The sequence below is a fragment of the Vulpes vulpes genome, chromosome 9 (genome assembly GCF_048418805.1).
Source record: "Vulpes vulpes isolate BD-2025 chromosome 9, VulVul3, whole genome shotgun sequence".
Classification (NCBI taxonomy): Eukaryota; Metazoa; Chordata; class Mammalia; order Carnivora; family Canidae; genus Vulpes; species Vulpes vulpes.
Window position 1 is genome coordinate 101,107,123 of NC_132788.1, and position 15,407 is coordinate 101,122,529.

The 15,407-nt window shown below is 41.1% G+C and overlaps 1 protein-coding gene across 2 annotated transcripts in view; it reads left to right on the forward strand.

Annotated features, from left to right (window-relative positions):
- Window positions 1-37: 37 nt before the first annotated feature.
- ADGRE3 (adhesion G protein-coupled receptor E3) overlaps window positions 38-15,407 on the forward strand; it is a 56,925-nt gene continuing 41,555 nt past the window's right edge. The window contains exons 1-2 of one of the 2 annotated variants that reach the window (XM_072721379.1): window positions 38-174; window positions 372-582. The gene's annotated coding sequence lies outside the window, so the exon portion shown is untranslated. Of the gene's footprint in view, window positions 180-371; window positions 583-15,407 lie in introns of both variants that reach the window. The other variant, XM_072721380.1, reaches the window with a different exon arrangement.

Below are 15,407 nucleotides of genomic sequence, written 5' to 3' on the forward strand. Positions count from 1 at the left end.
GCCGTCCGCCGCCGCCGCGCACTTCCGCTTCCGGCCTCGGGGGTCGCCGGGAGCGGAAGTGGCCGGGGCTCGGCTTTCGGGGTCAGAGGAGGTTCAAGCAGTGACGGAAATGTTGACGACCCTTTCATTATCATGCAGCCTCGGAGGATAAACCCTAGTCTCCTTCCCCGAGGGGTGAGGTTAGGCTCTGAGATGGGGTCGGACTGGAGAGAGGCGGGTAGAGGCGGGCATCTGCCCGACGGACGGGGCCGGGGGCGGGGCTTAGGCTGGTGGGCGGGGACTGGACGGGGATGGGGTGGGGTCTCGCTCACTATTTTTTTTAAAGATTTTATTTATTTTATTTAATTAATTAATTTATTTATTTATGATAGACAGAGAGACAGGCAGAGGGAGAAGCAGGCTCCATGCAGGGAGCCGGACGCGGGACTCGATCCTCGGACTCCAGGATCACGCCCTCGGCCGAAGGCAGGCGCTGAACCGCTGGGCCACCCAGGGATCCCCGGATGCTCACTGTTTAACTTACCTACGCCCACCTCTGCTTTGATCCTTTGGTTCAGTCCATACCCTTACAAAAACATATCGGTAGGTAAGATTTGTTTTTCAGGCTAATTTCTTCTAAAAATAGGAGTATATATTTTATGTCTTCTACAACTTACTTTCTCAGTAAAAGTAAGATGCGAAAAAATGTTCAAGACAAGAGAAAAATCTGACTTTTTTTTTTTTTTTTAAGCTAATGTGAGGGCGCTTGGGTGGCTCAGTGGGTTAGACCTGGCTCTTGGTTTTGGCTCAGGTCATGATCTCATGGGTCAAGGGATCCAACCCCTCCCTACACCACCCCCACACCTCCCCCAGTGGGGTTCCACAATCAGCGTGGAGTCGGCTTGAAAGATTCTCTCCCTCTGTACCTCCCCCGACTCGCCCTTAAGTGCGCGCGCTCTCTCTCTCAAATAAATAAATAAATCTTTTTTAAAAAACTAAAACTAATGTTTTTGTTATATAGTATAGATAATACGCACACATGGAAGTTCAAATGGGGGGAGGGGTGTCTCAATCCGTCTCTGAATTTTCCCAGAAATAACCACTGTAACCAGCTGCCTGATATTCTTTATATATCAAGTACGTGTGTGTATTATTTTCTAGAATAGATACGGATTCGGCATCAGTTGATTACTACATGCTAAGTGCTAGGATTGCAAAGTGCCTTCCTGCAGGGGCATTCCAAGTGGAGAATTGGAGGGGAGTTATGGAGAGAGAGATGATGCTGAGCTACTCCAGTAAAACTAACTCAACACATCGTAGTATGTGCTATGTTAGCAGAATAAAAAATTTTTAAAAATCTAAAAATTAAAAAAAAAAGATAAGGAGATATGGAGGAGAAATCAAGAAATTTGGTATGGTTGAAAGTGGGTCTGGAAGGATGAATATCAAGCCATAGGGAATGGTTATAGGAAATGTTGCAAGTAGGCACAGTGTAAGCAAGAACACAGCAGTATATTGGAAATACACATTCTGGGATCACTGAGTAATGTGTTATGTATGGCTAGACATTAAGGGTATGTGTGTGTTACTGTCACAAACATAGACAAATAGATCCAAGAGACAAAACAGCTCAAAAGCAGACTCAGGCATATACGGGCATTCAGTATGTGTTAGTATTTCAAGTCAATGGGGAAGGGAAGCTATTGGGACCATTGGCTAAAGGATTAAGTTATTAAATCTCTATTTTACATCATTCACAAATAATTTCTTCATATTCTATGTTCCAGAATTTTACTGTGATCTACTCAGTAGGCTTGTTTAATATAGAAACTTTTGTCTTTCAGCTCTAAGAAATTGTTTTATATTATTATTTAAGAATAATAGCCTTCTTTCTGTTTGGTTTTGTTGTTGTTGTTTGTCTCTTTCTTTCCAAAATTCCATAAACTCTTTATGTTTTTGGTCTCCTTTCTTGCAGGTTGTTACCACTTTATATCTGATCCTTCTATTGAATTTTTATATTGGCTGCCACAATTTTAATTTCTTAAAGCACTTCTCTATTCTCTAAAGATTCCCTTTTTTCCCAACTATTCTGGTTTCATCTTTTTGAAAATACAAATATAAAAGTATGTTTAAGAGTTCCCTTTGGGGGAGACAGAACATAAAGACTCCTAACTCTGGGAAGCGAACTGGGGGTGGTGGAAGGGGAGGAGGGTGGGGGGTGGGGGTGAATGGCTCGCGGGCCCTGGGGGGGTGGCACTTGACGGGATGAGCACTGGGTGTTGTTCTGTATGTTGGCAAATTGAACACCAATAAAAAATAAATTTATTATTTAAAAAAAAAGAAACATTACAGTAAGAATTTAAAAAAAAAAAAAAAAGAGTTCCCTTTGGGGACGCCTGGGTGGCTCAGCCTTTCGCTCAGGGCGTAGTCCCAGAGTCCCAGGATCAAGTCCCACATCAGGCTCCCTGCATGGGGCCTGCTTCTCCCCCTGCCTGTGTCTCTGCCTCTCTCTCTCTGTGTCACATGAATAAATAAATAAAATCTTTAAAAAAAAAGAAAGAAAAAGTTCCCCCAGAATTATTTTTAAGACACCATGGAATCTCCCAAATGTGCATATTATCAAAATTTGGAATTCCAAAATTTGGAATTCAAAAATTTGAATTTTTCTGAAGCCGTAATTCTGCTTTCTGCAAAATAAATTTTGAGGTTAGTTTTAGAGTAATTTCAAACTTGAGGCTATAAGAAATAAGATTATTTTAGTAAAGAAATACAAAGTATCTGATTCCCTGGCAGTGGCTTGAGCAAATATTTTAGAACTTTGAACTTGGGCAGCCCCGGTGGCGCAGCGGTTTAGCGCCGCCTGCAGCCCTGGGCGTGATCCTGGAGACCCTGGATCAAGTCCCATGTTGGGCTCCCTGCATGGAGCCTGCTTCTCTCTCTGCCTGTGTCTCTGCCTCTCATTCTCTCTCTGTGTCTCTATAAATAAATAAATAAAATCTTAAAAAAGAAAAGAAAACATTAGAACTTTGAACTTGCCATGCTTTTAAGCTCCCTGTTACATACAGAAGGAACCAACTGATCCAGCAGTTCTCAAATTCATCACATGCTTCTTGCTCTTCAATGCCAGTGGCCACTTGCCCCCACACTTTCAGTGGCCACTCCCTCCAAATGACCAGGGGTCATTATTTAACTGTTTCACAGCTACTGACTCCCCACCCCTTAACATTAATGGGATTTTCTCTGCCTTTAGGGCCCTCACCAGACCTCACTGACCAATCTCAGATTACCATTTCGTTGAAGATCTGTGGCCTACAACCACTTCTGGTACTAGTTTCTATTTCCGTGTGGGTTCTTAATTCCAAAAATAGAAACCCATTCCAAATACTTCATGCTAAATATGAATTTAGTAATGGATATCAGTAGCTCAGAGACCAGGAGTTTATGGAAACAGAATTAAAGCCCTAAATGAAACTTCAGAAATAATGTAGAGAAGACCCCATTGGGTACTGCTGGACACTGTGATATTCATTTGTATATTTGAGACCATACCTGCTATAGAAATCAAGAATACGGGGCAGCCCCGGTGGCTCAGGGGTTTGGCGCCGCCTTCGGCCCAGGGCATGATCCTGGAGACCCGGGATGGAGTCCCACGTCTAGCTCCCTGCATGGAGCCTGCTTCTCCTTCTGCCTGTCTCTCTCTCTCTCTGTCTCTTATAAATAAATAAAATCTTTATTTAAAAAAAGAAATCAAGAATACAAATAGGACACATGAAACTCATCAGATGTGTTATGTATAGATAGGTTGCTAGCAACGAAGTAACTTACAAAAAAATAGGTAAAATCCATAAGACACCTTAAGTAAAAGCAACTAAGTAGATCATGTGTGTTAGAAAGGAGAAGGTCAAGAGGTACTTGATATTCTGATTCACTACATATATACAAAGCACACAAAGCGTTCAGTGTTTGTGCTGTCTTCATTCAGCCATCCATCAGTAACACCAATTTGAATCCACATGTCTTGTGCCCAGAAAACCCCATGGCCACTCAGCAGACTACTCAGCAAGCTACAGCTGTGGTGAGACGTACTGTCCCCTGCATCTCTCCAGTACAGCAAGTATATGTCATTGGTCATTCTGTCTGGGGATCACTTGCTCAAGCCTCAGCATTGTCCTCACAATCACATCATCAGCAGAGAAGCCTGACATGGCAGAGGGAAAGAAGAAACAAGACCTACAAACATTCTATACCCTAAGATTCAGCACGATCTGTCTACTCACACCCTAAGTGTGCTAATTTATTTCATCTCTCCTCTTGTTTCTCACTGTGTGTTTTTGTTTTTGTTTTGAGAGAAAGAGCATAAGAGTGAGTGGGAGAGGAGCAGAAAGGGAGGCAGAAGGAAGAAAATCCAGCACACTTCACACCCAGCATGGGGCCTGGTGCAGGGCTCTGTCTCATGACCCTGAAATCATGACCTAATCCGAAATCAAGAGTCAGATGCTTAACCAAATGAGCCACCCAGACCCACCTCTCACTGTGTGTTTTAATTAGTTTAGTAAACTATGTGACTTAAGCAGTTCAGTTTGGTCAGTGAGCCCATCTATTCTGTGACGTCCAGGATGGCTTGCCCAGAGATGCAGCTGGAGGCTGTCATTGCATTAATGCAATTTCCCACATGCATAGGCACCGTAGCCTGTAAACTGATATGGCCAACCCTGGGTTCTTGATTGCCTGGCACTGGTGTCCTTGGGAAACCTTGTGTGTCTGCTGCCACCCTCCCATGAAATTCCTCCTCTCTGCATTGCTGGATTGGGATCCAAGTGATGTTGCATTTGCTTTGTAGAGTCTGGACCTTTGCTACAGGAGAGGAAGGAAAGGCGGGATCTGAATTCTAGAATAAGAAGCATAGACAGTAATGAGAGGAACTAGGCACTCAAAGTATGACAAATATTCTCTACAGCTGATCTGGTCTGCCATCCTTCCCTCTGCATATATATGCAGACAGCATTAATCCTGGTTGTTTCTGGAAGGTGAGCTTTTGCATTATTTATTGTTTTCTTATTTAGACTTGACTCTATTCAGTAGTCCCCTCTTATCTGCAAAGGACATGTCCCAGACCCCCAGTGGAAGCCTGAACCCATCGACAATACTGAACCCTATATATACATAATATATATCATGTGTTTTCCTATATATACATACCTATAATAAAGTTTCATTCATAATCAGGCATAGTAAGAGATGAACAACAATAACTATTTGGTGGGGTCGTTGTCTGGTTTTGGAATTAAGGTGATGCTGGCCTCATAGAACAAGTTTGGAAGTGTTCGATCTCTTTCTATCTTTCCAAACAGCTTTAGTAGAATAGGTACGGTTTCTTCTTTAAACATTTGATAGACCGGGGCCCTGAGATCGAGTCCCGCATTGGGGTCCCCGCAGGGAACCTGCTTCTCCCTCTGCCTATGTCTCTGCCTCTCTCTGTGTGTCTCTCATGAATAAATAAATAAAATCTTAAAAAAAAATAAACATTTGATAGAATTCCCCAGGGAAGCCATCTGGCTCTGGACTTTTGTGTCTTGCGAGGTTTTTGATGACTGCTTCAATTTCCTCCCCGGTTATTGGCCCGTTCAGGTTTTCTATTTCTTCCTGTTCATGTTTTGGTAGTTTGTGGTTTTCCAGAAATGCGTCCATTTCTTCTACATTGCCTAATTTATTGGCGTATAGCTGCTCATAATATGTTTTTAAAAACGTTTCTATTTCCTTGGTGTTGGTGGTGATCTCTCCTTTCTCATTCATGATTTTATTAATTTAAGTCTTTTCTCTCTTCTTTTTAATAAGGCTGGCTAATGGTTTATCTATTTATTAATTCTTTCAAAGAACCAACTCCTGGTATTGTTGATCTGTTCCACAATTCTTCTGGTCTCTATTTCATTGATTTCTGCTCAAATCCTTATTAACTCTCTTCTGATGGGTGTAGGATCTATTTGCTGTTTTTTTCTCCAGCTCCTTTAGGTGCAAGGTTAGCTTTTGTATTTGAGTTCTTTCCAGTTTTTGGATGGCTGTTTGTATTGCGATGTATTTCCCCCTCAGGACTGCTTTTGCTGTATCTCAAAGATTTTAAATGGTTGTATCTTCATTCTCATTAGTTTCCATGAATCTTTTCAATTCTTCTCTAATTTCCTGGTTGACCCTTTCATCCTTTAGCAGGATGGTCCTTAACCTCCACATGTTTGAAATCCTTCCAAACTTCTTGTGATTTAGTTCTAATTTCAAAGCATTATGGTCTGAAAATATGCAGGGGACAATCCCAATCTTTTGGTATCAGTTAAGACTTGATTTGTGACCCAGAATGTGGTCTATTTGTGACCCAGTATGTGGTCTATTCTGGAGAAAGTTACATGTGCACTTGAGAAGAATGTGTATTCAGTTGCATTTCAATGTAAAGTTCTGTAAATATCTGTGAAATCCATCTGGTCCAGTGTATCATTTAAAGCTCTTCTTTCTTTGAAGATGTTGTGCTTAGAAGATCTGTTGATTGTGGAAAACACTACATTCAAGTCACCAAGTATAAGTGTATTATTACCTAAGTATGTCTTAACTTTGGTTATTAATTGATTGATATACGTGACAGCTCCCACATTTGGGGCATAAATATTGATGATTGTTAGGTCCTCTTGTTGGATAGACCCTTTAACTATGATATAGTGTCCCTCTTCATCTCTTAACAGTCTTTAGGATAAACTTTAGTTTATCTCATATAAGGATGGCTATCCCAGCTTTCTTTTGAGGACCATTTGAATGGTACATCGTTCTCCAACCTTTTTTATTTCAGGCTGTAGATGTCCTTCTGTCTAAAATGAGTCTCTTGTAGACAGCAAATAGACGGGTCCTGCTTTTTTATCTAATCTGAAACCATGCGCCTTTTGATGGGGTCATTAAGCCCTTTCACGTTCAGAGTTACTATTGAAAGATATGAATTTAGTGTCATCATGATACCAGCATCACCTTAATTCCAAAACCAGACAAAGACCCCACAAAAGGGCAGCCCCGGTGGCTCAGCGGTTTAGCTCCACCCTTGGCCCGGGCATGATCCTGGAGACCGGGGATCGAGTCCCGCGCCGGGCTCCCTGCATGGAGCCTGCTTCTCCCTCTGCCTGTGTCTCTGACTCTCTCTCTCTCTCTCTGTGTCTCTCATGAATAAATAAATAAAATATTTTTTAAAAAAGACCCCACGAAAAATAATTAAAGACCACTATCCCTGATGAACATGGATGCAAAAATTCTCAACAAGATACTAGCCAATAGGATCCAACAATACATCAAGAAGATTATTCACCATGACGAAGTGGGATTTATCCCCAGGATGCAAGGCTGGTTCAACACTCATAAAGCAATCAATGTGATTCATCATATTAGCAAGAGAAAAAACAAGAACCATATGATTCTCTCAAAAGATGCAGAGAAAGCATTTGACAAAATACAGCATCCATTCCTGATCACAACTCTTCAGAGTGTAGGGATAGAGGGAACATTCCTCAGCATTTTAAAAGCCATCTACGAAAAAAATAAATAAATAAATAAAAGCCATCTACAAAAATCCCACAGCAAATATCATTCTCAATGGGTAAACACTGGGAGCCTTTCCGCTAAGATCAGGAACAAGACAGGGATGTCCACTCCACTCTCACCACTGCTATTCAACATAGTACTAGAAGTCCTAGCCTCAGTAATTAGGCAACAAAAATAAATAAATAAATAAATAAATAAATAAATAAATAAATAAATGGCATTCAAATTGGCAAAGAAGAAGTCAAACTCTCCCTCTTTGCAGATGACGTGATACTCTACATAGAAAACCCAAAAGACTCCACCCCAAGATTGCTAGAACCCATACAGCAATTCAGCAGTGTAACAGGATACAAAATCAATGTCCAGAAGTCAGTGGCATTTCTATACACTAACAATGAGACTGAAGAAAGAGAAATGAAGGAGTCAATCCCATTTACAATTGCACCCAAAAGCATAAGATACCTAGGAATAAACCTAACCAAAGAGGTAAAGGATCTGTACCCTAAAAACTACAGAGCACTTCTGAAAAAAATTGAGGAAGACGCAAAGAGATGGAAAAATATTCCATGCTCATGGATTGGAAGAATTAATATTGTGAAAATGTCAATGCTACCAGGGCAATTTACACATTTAATGCAATCCCTATCAAAATACCATGGACTTCCTTCAGAGAGTTGGAACAAATCAACTTAATATTTGTATGGAATCAGAAAAGACCCCGAATAGCCAGGGGAATAAAGAAAACCATATCTGGGGGCATCACCTTGCCAGATTTCAGGTTGTACTACAAAGCTGTGGTCATCAAGACAGTGTGGTACTGGCACAAAAACAGAGACATTGATCAATAGAACAGAATAGAGAATCCAGAATTGGACCCTCAACTTTATACTAAACTAATATTCGACAAAGGAGGAAACGATCCACTGGAAAAAAGAGTCTCTTCAATAAATGGTGCTGGGAAAATTGGACATCCACATGCAGAAGAATGAAACTGGACCATTCTCTTACACCATACACAAAGATAAACTCAAAATGGATGAGAGATCTAAATGTGAGACAAGATTCCATCAAAATCCTAGAGGAGAACACAGGCAACACCCTTTTTGAACTCGGCCACAGCAACTTCTTACAAGATACATCCATGAAGGCAAGAGAAACAAAAGCAAAAATGAACTACTGGGACTTCATCAAGGTAAGAAGCTTTTGCACAGCAAAAGAAACAGTCAACAAAACTAAAAGACAACCTACAGAATGGGAGAAGATATTTGCAAATGACCTATCAGATAAAGAGCTAGGATCCAAGATCTATAAAGAACTTATTAAACTCAACAGCAAAGAAACAATCCAATCATGAAATGGGCAAAAGACATGAATAGAAATCTCACAGAGGAACACATAGACATGGCCAACAAGCGCATGAGAAAATGCTCTGCATCACTTGCCATCAGGGAAATACAAATCAAAACCACAATGAGATATCACCTCACAACCGTGAGAATGGGGAAAATTAACAAGGCAGGAAACCACAAATGTTGGAGAGGATGTGGAGAAAGGGGAAGCCTCCTGCACTGTTGGTGGGAATGTGAATTGGTACAGCCCCTCTGGAAAACTGTGTGGACGTTCCTCAAAGAGTTAAAAATACATCTGCCCTATGACCCAGCAATTGCACTGCTGGGGATTTACCCCAAAGATACAGATGCAATGAAACGCCGGAACACCTGCACCCCGATGTTTCTAGCAGCAATGTCCACAATAACCAAACTGTGGAAGGAGCCTCGGTGTCCATCAAAAGATGTATTATGCTGAGTGAAATAAGTCAATCGGAGAAGGACAAACATTATATGGTCTCATTCATTTGGGGAATATAAAAAATAGTGAAAGGGAATAAAGGGGAAAGGAGAAAAAATAAGTGGGAAATATCAGAAAGAGAGACAGAACATGAGAGACTCCTAACTCTGGGAAACGAACTAGGGGTGGTGGAAGGGGAGGTGGGCGGGGAGTGGGGGTGACTGGGTGATGGGCACTGAGGTGGGCACTTGACGGAATGAGCACTGGATGTTATTCTATATGTTGGCAAATTGAACAGCAATAAAAAATAAATTTATTAAAAAATAAAAGAAGTTCAAGCTCAAAAAAATAAAAATAATTTATGAAAATAAATAAATAAATTTATTTTAAAAAAAAGATGTGGTATATGTATACACTGGTATATTACTCAGCCATCAGAAAGGATGAATACCCACCATTTGCTTCAATGTGAATGGAACTGGAGGGTATTATGCTGTGTGAAATAAGTCAATCAAAAAGGACAATAATCATATGGTTTCACTCATACAGGGAATATAAGAAATAGTGAAAACGATTATAAGGAAAAGGAGGGGAACTGAGTGGGAAAAATAAATTAGAGAGGGAGACAAACCATGAGAGGTTCCTAACTCTGGGAAACTTAGGGTTGCAGAAGGGGGGGTGAGTAGGGGGATAGGGACACTGGGTGACAGGCACTAAGTAGGGCACTTGATGGGTGAGCCCTGGATGTTATACTATATGCTGGCAAATTGAATTTAAATTAAAATTTTTTAAAGTTTTAAAATTTTAATAATAATAAAAGAGTAGACTACTGTACTAGGGGGAGTTATAAGGCCAAAAATTAAAGTCCAGTATTATGTGCTGCCTTGATACCTGCTGGAAACTGAGATGGCCTTGAATGACCTAACCATGATTTTGCCTCCCCACTCTGCTCCTATAGAAAAGATCCGCTCGCCAAACAACCCTCTGTATCATGGGGACCAGGCACAATTGCTGCTCATTCCTGAGTAGTAGGCCCCAGCGCCCTGCCAGCCTGCAGAATGATGCAGACAAGCCAATCACATCTTCTCATCGTGGAGAACCAGGAGGCACCTCTTCCTCTTGTTACTACAAAGCCTGCTTCTCACGGCTCCTGGCTATTCACTCTATTCCCAAGTGCAACCCTATGGGGCCCCATGCGGCATGTGCCATCCTCCTCCCCTGATCTATGAACGTATGTGGTGAATAAACTGCTGTCGATCTCATCTGTCTGGTGTCAGATGTCATTTGTTAGACTGTCGCCTCAACTGTCAGGAAGGAATCCCTCCCTCAGCAAAGAGGTGAAGAAGAGGCAATCAAAGCAGGAGGATATAAGTCATAAATCTTTTTAAAGTACCATTGGGACAAACCAATCATAAATTCAGATATGCTTACCTTTCTACTCAGTTCTAGTGAATTTTCCTAAAGAAATATTTACACAGGATCTTAGTGTCAAAACACATAAGGCTGTTCATTGTAGCATTTTTTGCTATAAGGTAAGCCTGGAAGCAGCTTACATGTACATCAGTAAGGGATTGAATAAGTAATTCTATTTAATGCAATATGGTGAAGTCATTAAAATTGAGGTGGTAAAACAATGTTGAATGATACAGAAATAATTTCACAATATATTTTATGGTAGCTACTTAAAATATGTCAATGTCATGAGTTAATTATGCAGCAACATCTTTATTTTTCTCCCATGGCATTTATCTATTCCCAAACTTGCCCTGCACCAATTCTATGATTTTATTTCCTAGAACTATTTCCATAAAAATGTATTTTTTAACAAATAAAGGAAAGAAAATCAAATTTTGTTAGTGCCATGGATGTGTTTTTTTTCCACTGGAGAGTAAAGGAATTGGCAGGATTTTAAATGAGAGAAAATTAAGATTTAGTACAATTAATCAATTTGACATGAAATCACCAAACACAGAGATGGTATCTCTTAAACATTTGTTGGATGGATGGATGGATGGATGGATGGATGGATGGATGGGTGGATGGATGATGGGAAGATGGTTGGAAGGGATGGATGGATGATGGAAGGATGGGTGAATGGATAGATGGGATGGATGGATGGATGGATGATGGAAGGATGGATGAACTAATAAATGTGAATACCAGGTTCCATGCACCTATTACTAAATTTAACTTATTAATTCATTAAGTATCTTTGGACCTGAATTCCCAAATGAATAAGAATATAATAGTATATTTCAGAAACTAATTTTAAAAAAGAATATAATTACATTAATTTTAAAAAAGAATATAATTACATTTTTACATTACATTAAGGTAATGTAAAAAAAAAAAAAAAAGTACCGGTTAGTAAATATCTCTGTAGGATTTGTCTCGGCTCCTTATACCCTAAGGATTTTTTTCTTTTCTTGTATCTCAAAGATGTCTTCAATATATTGTTCTTTTTTTATATAATAAATTTATTTTTATTGGTGTTCAATTTACCAACATACAGAATAACACCCAGTGCTCATCCCGTCAAGTGCCCCCCTCAGTGCCCGCCACCCAGTCACCCCCACCCCCCGCCCTCCTCCCCTAAGGATTTAAATCTAAGGATTTAAATCTTCATTCTCAATCTTGCTTTATAAACCAAGCATTTGAAGCTACCTCAAATTTCTTATTCCTTAGTTTTCCCGGAAGGTGGCAGTATGGTATAAAGACTAATTAACTTCACTGTATCTAGGTCCAAATAGGATTTCACCAACATTTTCATCATCGTCGTTGTCAATAAAATTATATTGCTGAGGGATCTTGCTTGTGCCTCATCATGATATAATTTTTCAATCTTGTTTCAAAGCAAAATCAGAAAGAGGAAACTTGAACTATTTTTTTCCAATGTTATTTTGGTGACATAATAAGGGAGGAATTGTTAGGTCAGGCTCCCAAGGATTGTGATTCACTGGAAACTGCTCTCAAGAGAGAGAATAAGGCAAGCAAGATAAGGCAGATGAAGGAATTGACCAAAGACAACAGTTGAGCTGCATTCAAATATCACCCTGACCCCACAGGGAGCCCTGGAGCATGAGTGATACCCCATAGGTGCTCCCCTTAGAAACAAGGGGCTGACCTTCGGTATCCCCACCTCAGAACAATATTGGCTACAAGATGCCTCCTAGGGATGAGGGTCATAACTTCTAGAGCAGCTTCAGTTCAATTGAAGACAATTCTCTGGAGAAAGGGGCACATATGAGTAATAACAGCCAAACCAAAATAGCTGGGGTATGGAAACATAAAAATCAATTTTTTCTTTAGGGAAAGAAATACATTCACAGGATTAACAATATTCGTTTTTTTTTTTTAATACACTTTAATGGTGCCTAAGTGGCTCTGTCGGATAGTGGCCAACTCTTGATTTTAGCTCAGGTCAGGACCTAGAGGTCCTGGGATGGAGCCCCATGTCCAGGCTCTGTGCTCAGCGGGGAGCCTGCTGTTCTCCCTCTTTGTCTCTCCCACTGCCCCTCCCTTGTTGCATGCTCACTTGCCCTCTCTATATATATCTCTCAAGTAAATAAATAAAACTTTTATTTTTTTTTAATTTTTATTTATTTATGATAGTCACAGAGAGAGAGAGAGAGGCATAGACACAGGCAGAGGGAGAAGCAGGCTCCATGCACCGGGAGCCCGACGTGGGATTCGATCCCGGGTCTCCAGGATCGCGCCCTGGGCCAAAGGCAGGCGCCAAACCGCTGCGCCACCCAGGGATCCCTAAATAAAACTTTTAAATAAATAAATATACTTTCATGAAAATGGTTTTATGAAAGAGGCCAGGAAAATAGAATCTGGGTGAGGCAACAAAAGCATCCTCTATAGAAATCTACACCAACGCTTGCATGAATTAATCCTAACTGACAAACTGTCTGCCATCATAATCCTTGAGACTTTAAAGTATTAAGAATCATGTGGATAATGTATGAACTTGTTCAATCACTATGTTATACATCCCTGAAACTAATGTATCATTGTGTGTGAACTACACCCAAAAGAAAAAAATTCTTTTAAAGAATCATGTGAAATCTGCTCTCTCCCAGTTTTATCACGTAATGATACAATGAGAAATCAGTGTTATTTTGAGCACTTTAAAATAAAGAGAAAGTGACATTCATATTCTGCATAGCGATGTTTGAGGTAGTAGGTATATATAACCCAGAGAAAGGTTTGAGCACTGTAGTGGGTGCTTCTGGTGCTCTGCCCAGATCCCATCCATCACTGTGCCTGTCAGGTTCTGTCCCCACTGCATCCCAAGAGGCAGCCCACAGCCAGTGATTGACTGGCCCAGGATATGAAAGGCCTTGCCTCCAGATGGATGGGCTCCACAGTTCACACTCCAGACCTCCCCTGAGGAACTAAGCTGAGGCTAGACTCCTGCGGAGACCACCTCCCAATTTAGCTCCTTCCTCTGCCTGTTTCCTTAATACACTTCTTCTGACCACATCCTCCTTCAAAAACTCATGTTCATCCCAGGCCCTATCCTGTGCCAACAAAATATGTGCATCTGACCCCTATTCTCCCCCCAACACATCATGTGCATCCCAATTCCTACTTCAGGATCTCCTTCCAGGCAACTGGTCTAAGACAGCCATACTATGAAGGCTTTTCTATCAATTAGTAAAGGCTAACTTTAGGACTATTGTGAGGGGTTTTCTGGGAGGAAATGCTTCTGGGTCTTGAGGAACTGGGAGGGGGACTAGTTATTAGAGGGAGAAGGGGAACTCCAGCTACAGGGAACAGCATGTGCAAAAAAAAAAAGACTTTATGAGAATGGGGATTTTTGTCTGTTTTGTTCACTTTTTTTTATCCCTTGTGCCTAGATCAGTGCTTTCTGGGATTAGAGTGTGGAGGTCGAGCTTGGACTCTGAAGTATGTAGGTGCCTGGAGATTCCCGCTGTTAAGAGCCAACCTGCTGGCCCCCCTCCACCAGGATACCTCTAGAGAGCTAGTCGGGAGAGTTAGGAACTTGAAGTCACCAAGGGCAGCCACTTCTGAGAGTAACTGATAACTACCCTCCAACCAGATCTTTGAGTCCATTCATTTATGAAATCAGTACTTAATGAGAATCTACTATGTGCCAGACCCTGTACGGGGCACAGGGTCTACAGCAATGAATAAACCAAACCAAATGCCTTGCCCTGTGGAGCTGGCATTCCAATAGGGCAGAGAGCAAACAAAATTAATGAAGTAAATAAGCAAGTTGTCTTATATATTAGAAGGTGGTGGGTACAATTAATAGAAATAACTAAGCAAAGTGGGTGGAGGATGTGAGAGAGAGAGTTTAAGAAAAGGAGGGAGGGAGGGGTTCTGGGATTGAGTCCCACATCGGGCTCCCCTCAGGGAGCCTGCTTCTCCCTCTGCCTATGTCTCTGCCTCTCTCTGTGTGTCTCCCATGAATAAATAAATAAAATATTTTTTAAAAAAAAGAAAGAACTAAGAGGACACTTTCAAAAGGTCTGATTTTCAGCAAGAAATCCCCTGAAGTTTCATGCTGTAAAGTCATTACAAAAAAGCATTATAATCTCATTTTCTATCATAAGTAAAAGGCTAGGGACACTCTGGTTTATACTTACCTGCTCTATGAAGCAATGTGACAGTAATAGAGAGCCAGCAGGTCATGTGGGCAGCCTAAGAGAGAAGAGTGAAAGACGAGTCTGGGGACACCTGGGTGGCTCAGTGGTTGAGCGCCTCCCTTTGGCCCAGGGCATGGTCCTGGAGTCCCAGGATCTAGTCCCACATCGGGCTCCCTGTATGGAGCCTGCTTCTACCTCTGCCTGTGTCTCTGCTTCTCTCTCTGTGTCTCTCATGAATAAATAAATTATTTAAAAAAAGAAAAAGAAAGAAAGAAAGCTGAGTCTGGAAAGGTGCACTGGGGCCAGATCAGGTGGGCTTTATGAGCCTGCTAAGCACATTTAGCCAGCAAAGTATCCATGGGACTGTGAGGCAGGCATGGGATGGGCTCAGATTCATATTTCAGAAAGGTCTCCCCGCTGCAGAGTGAAGAATTAGATGGAAGGACAACCAATTAG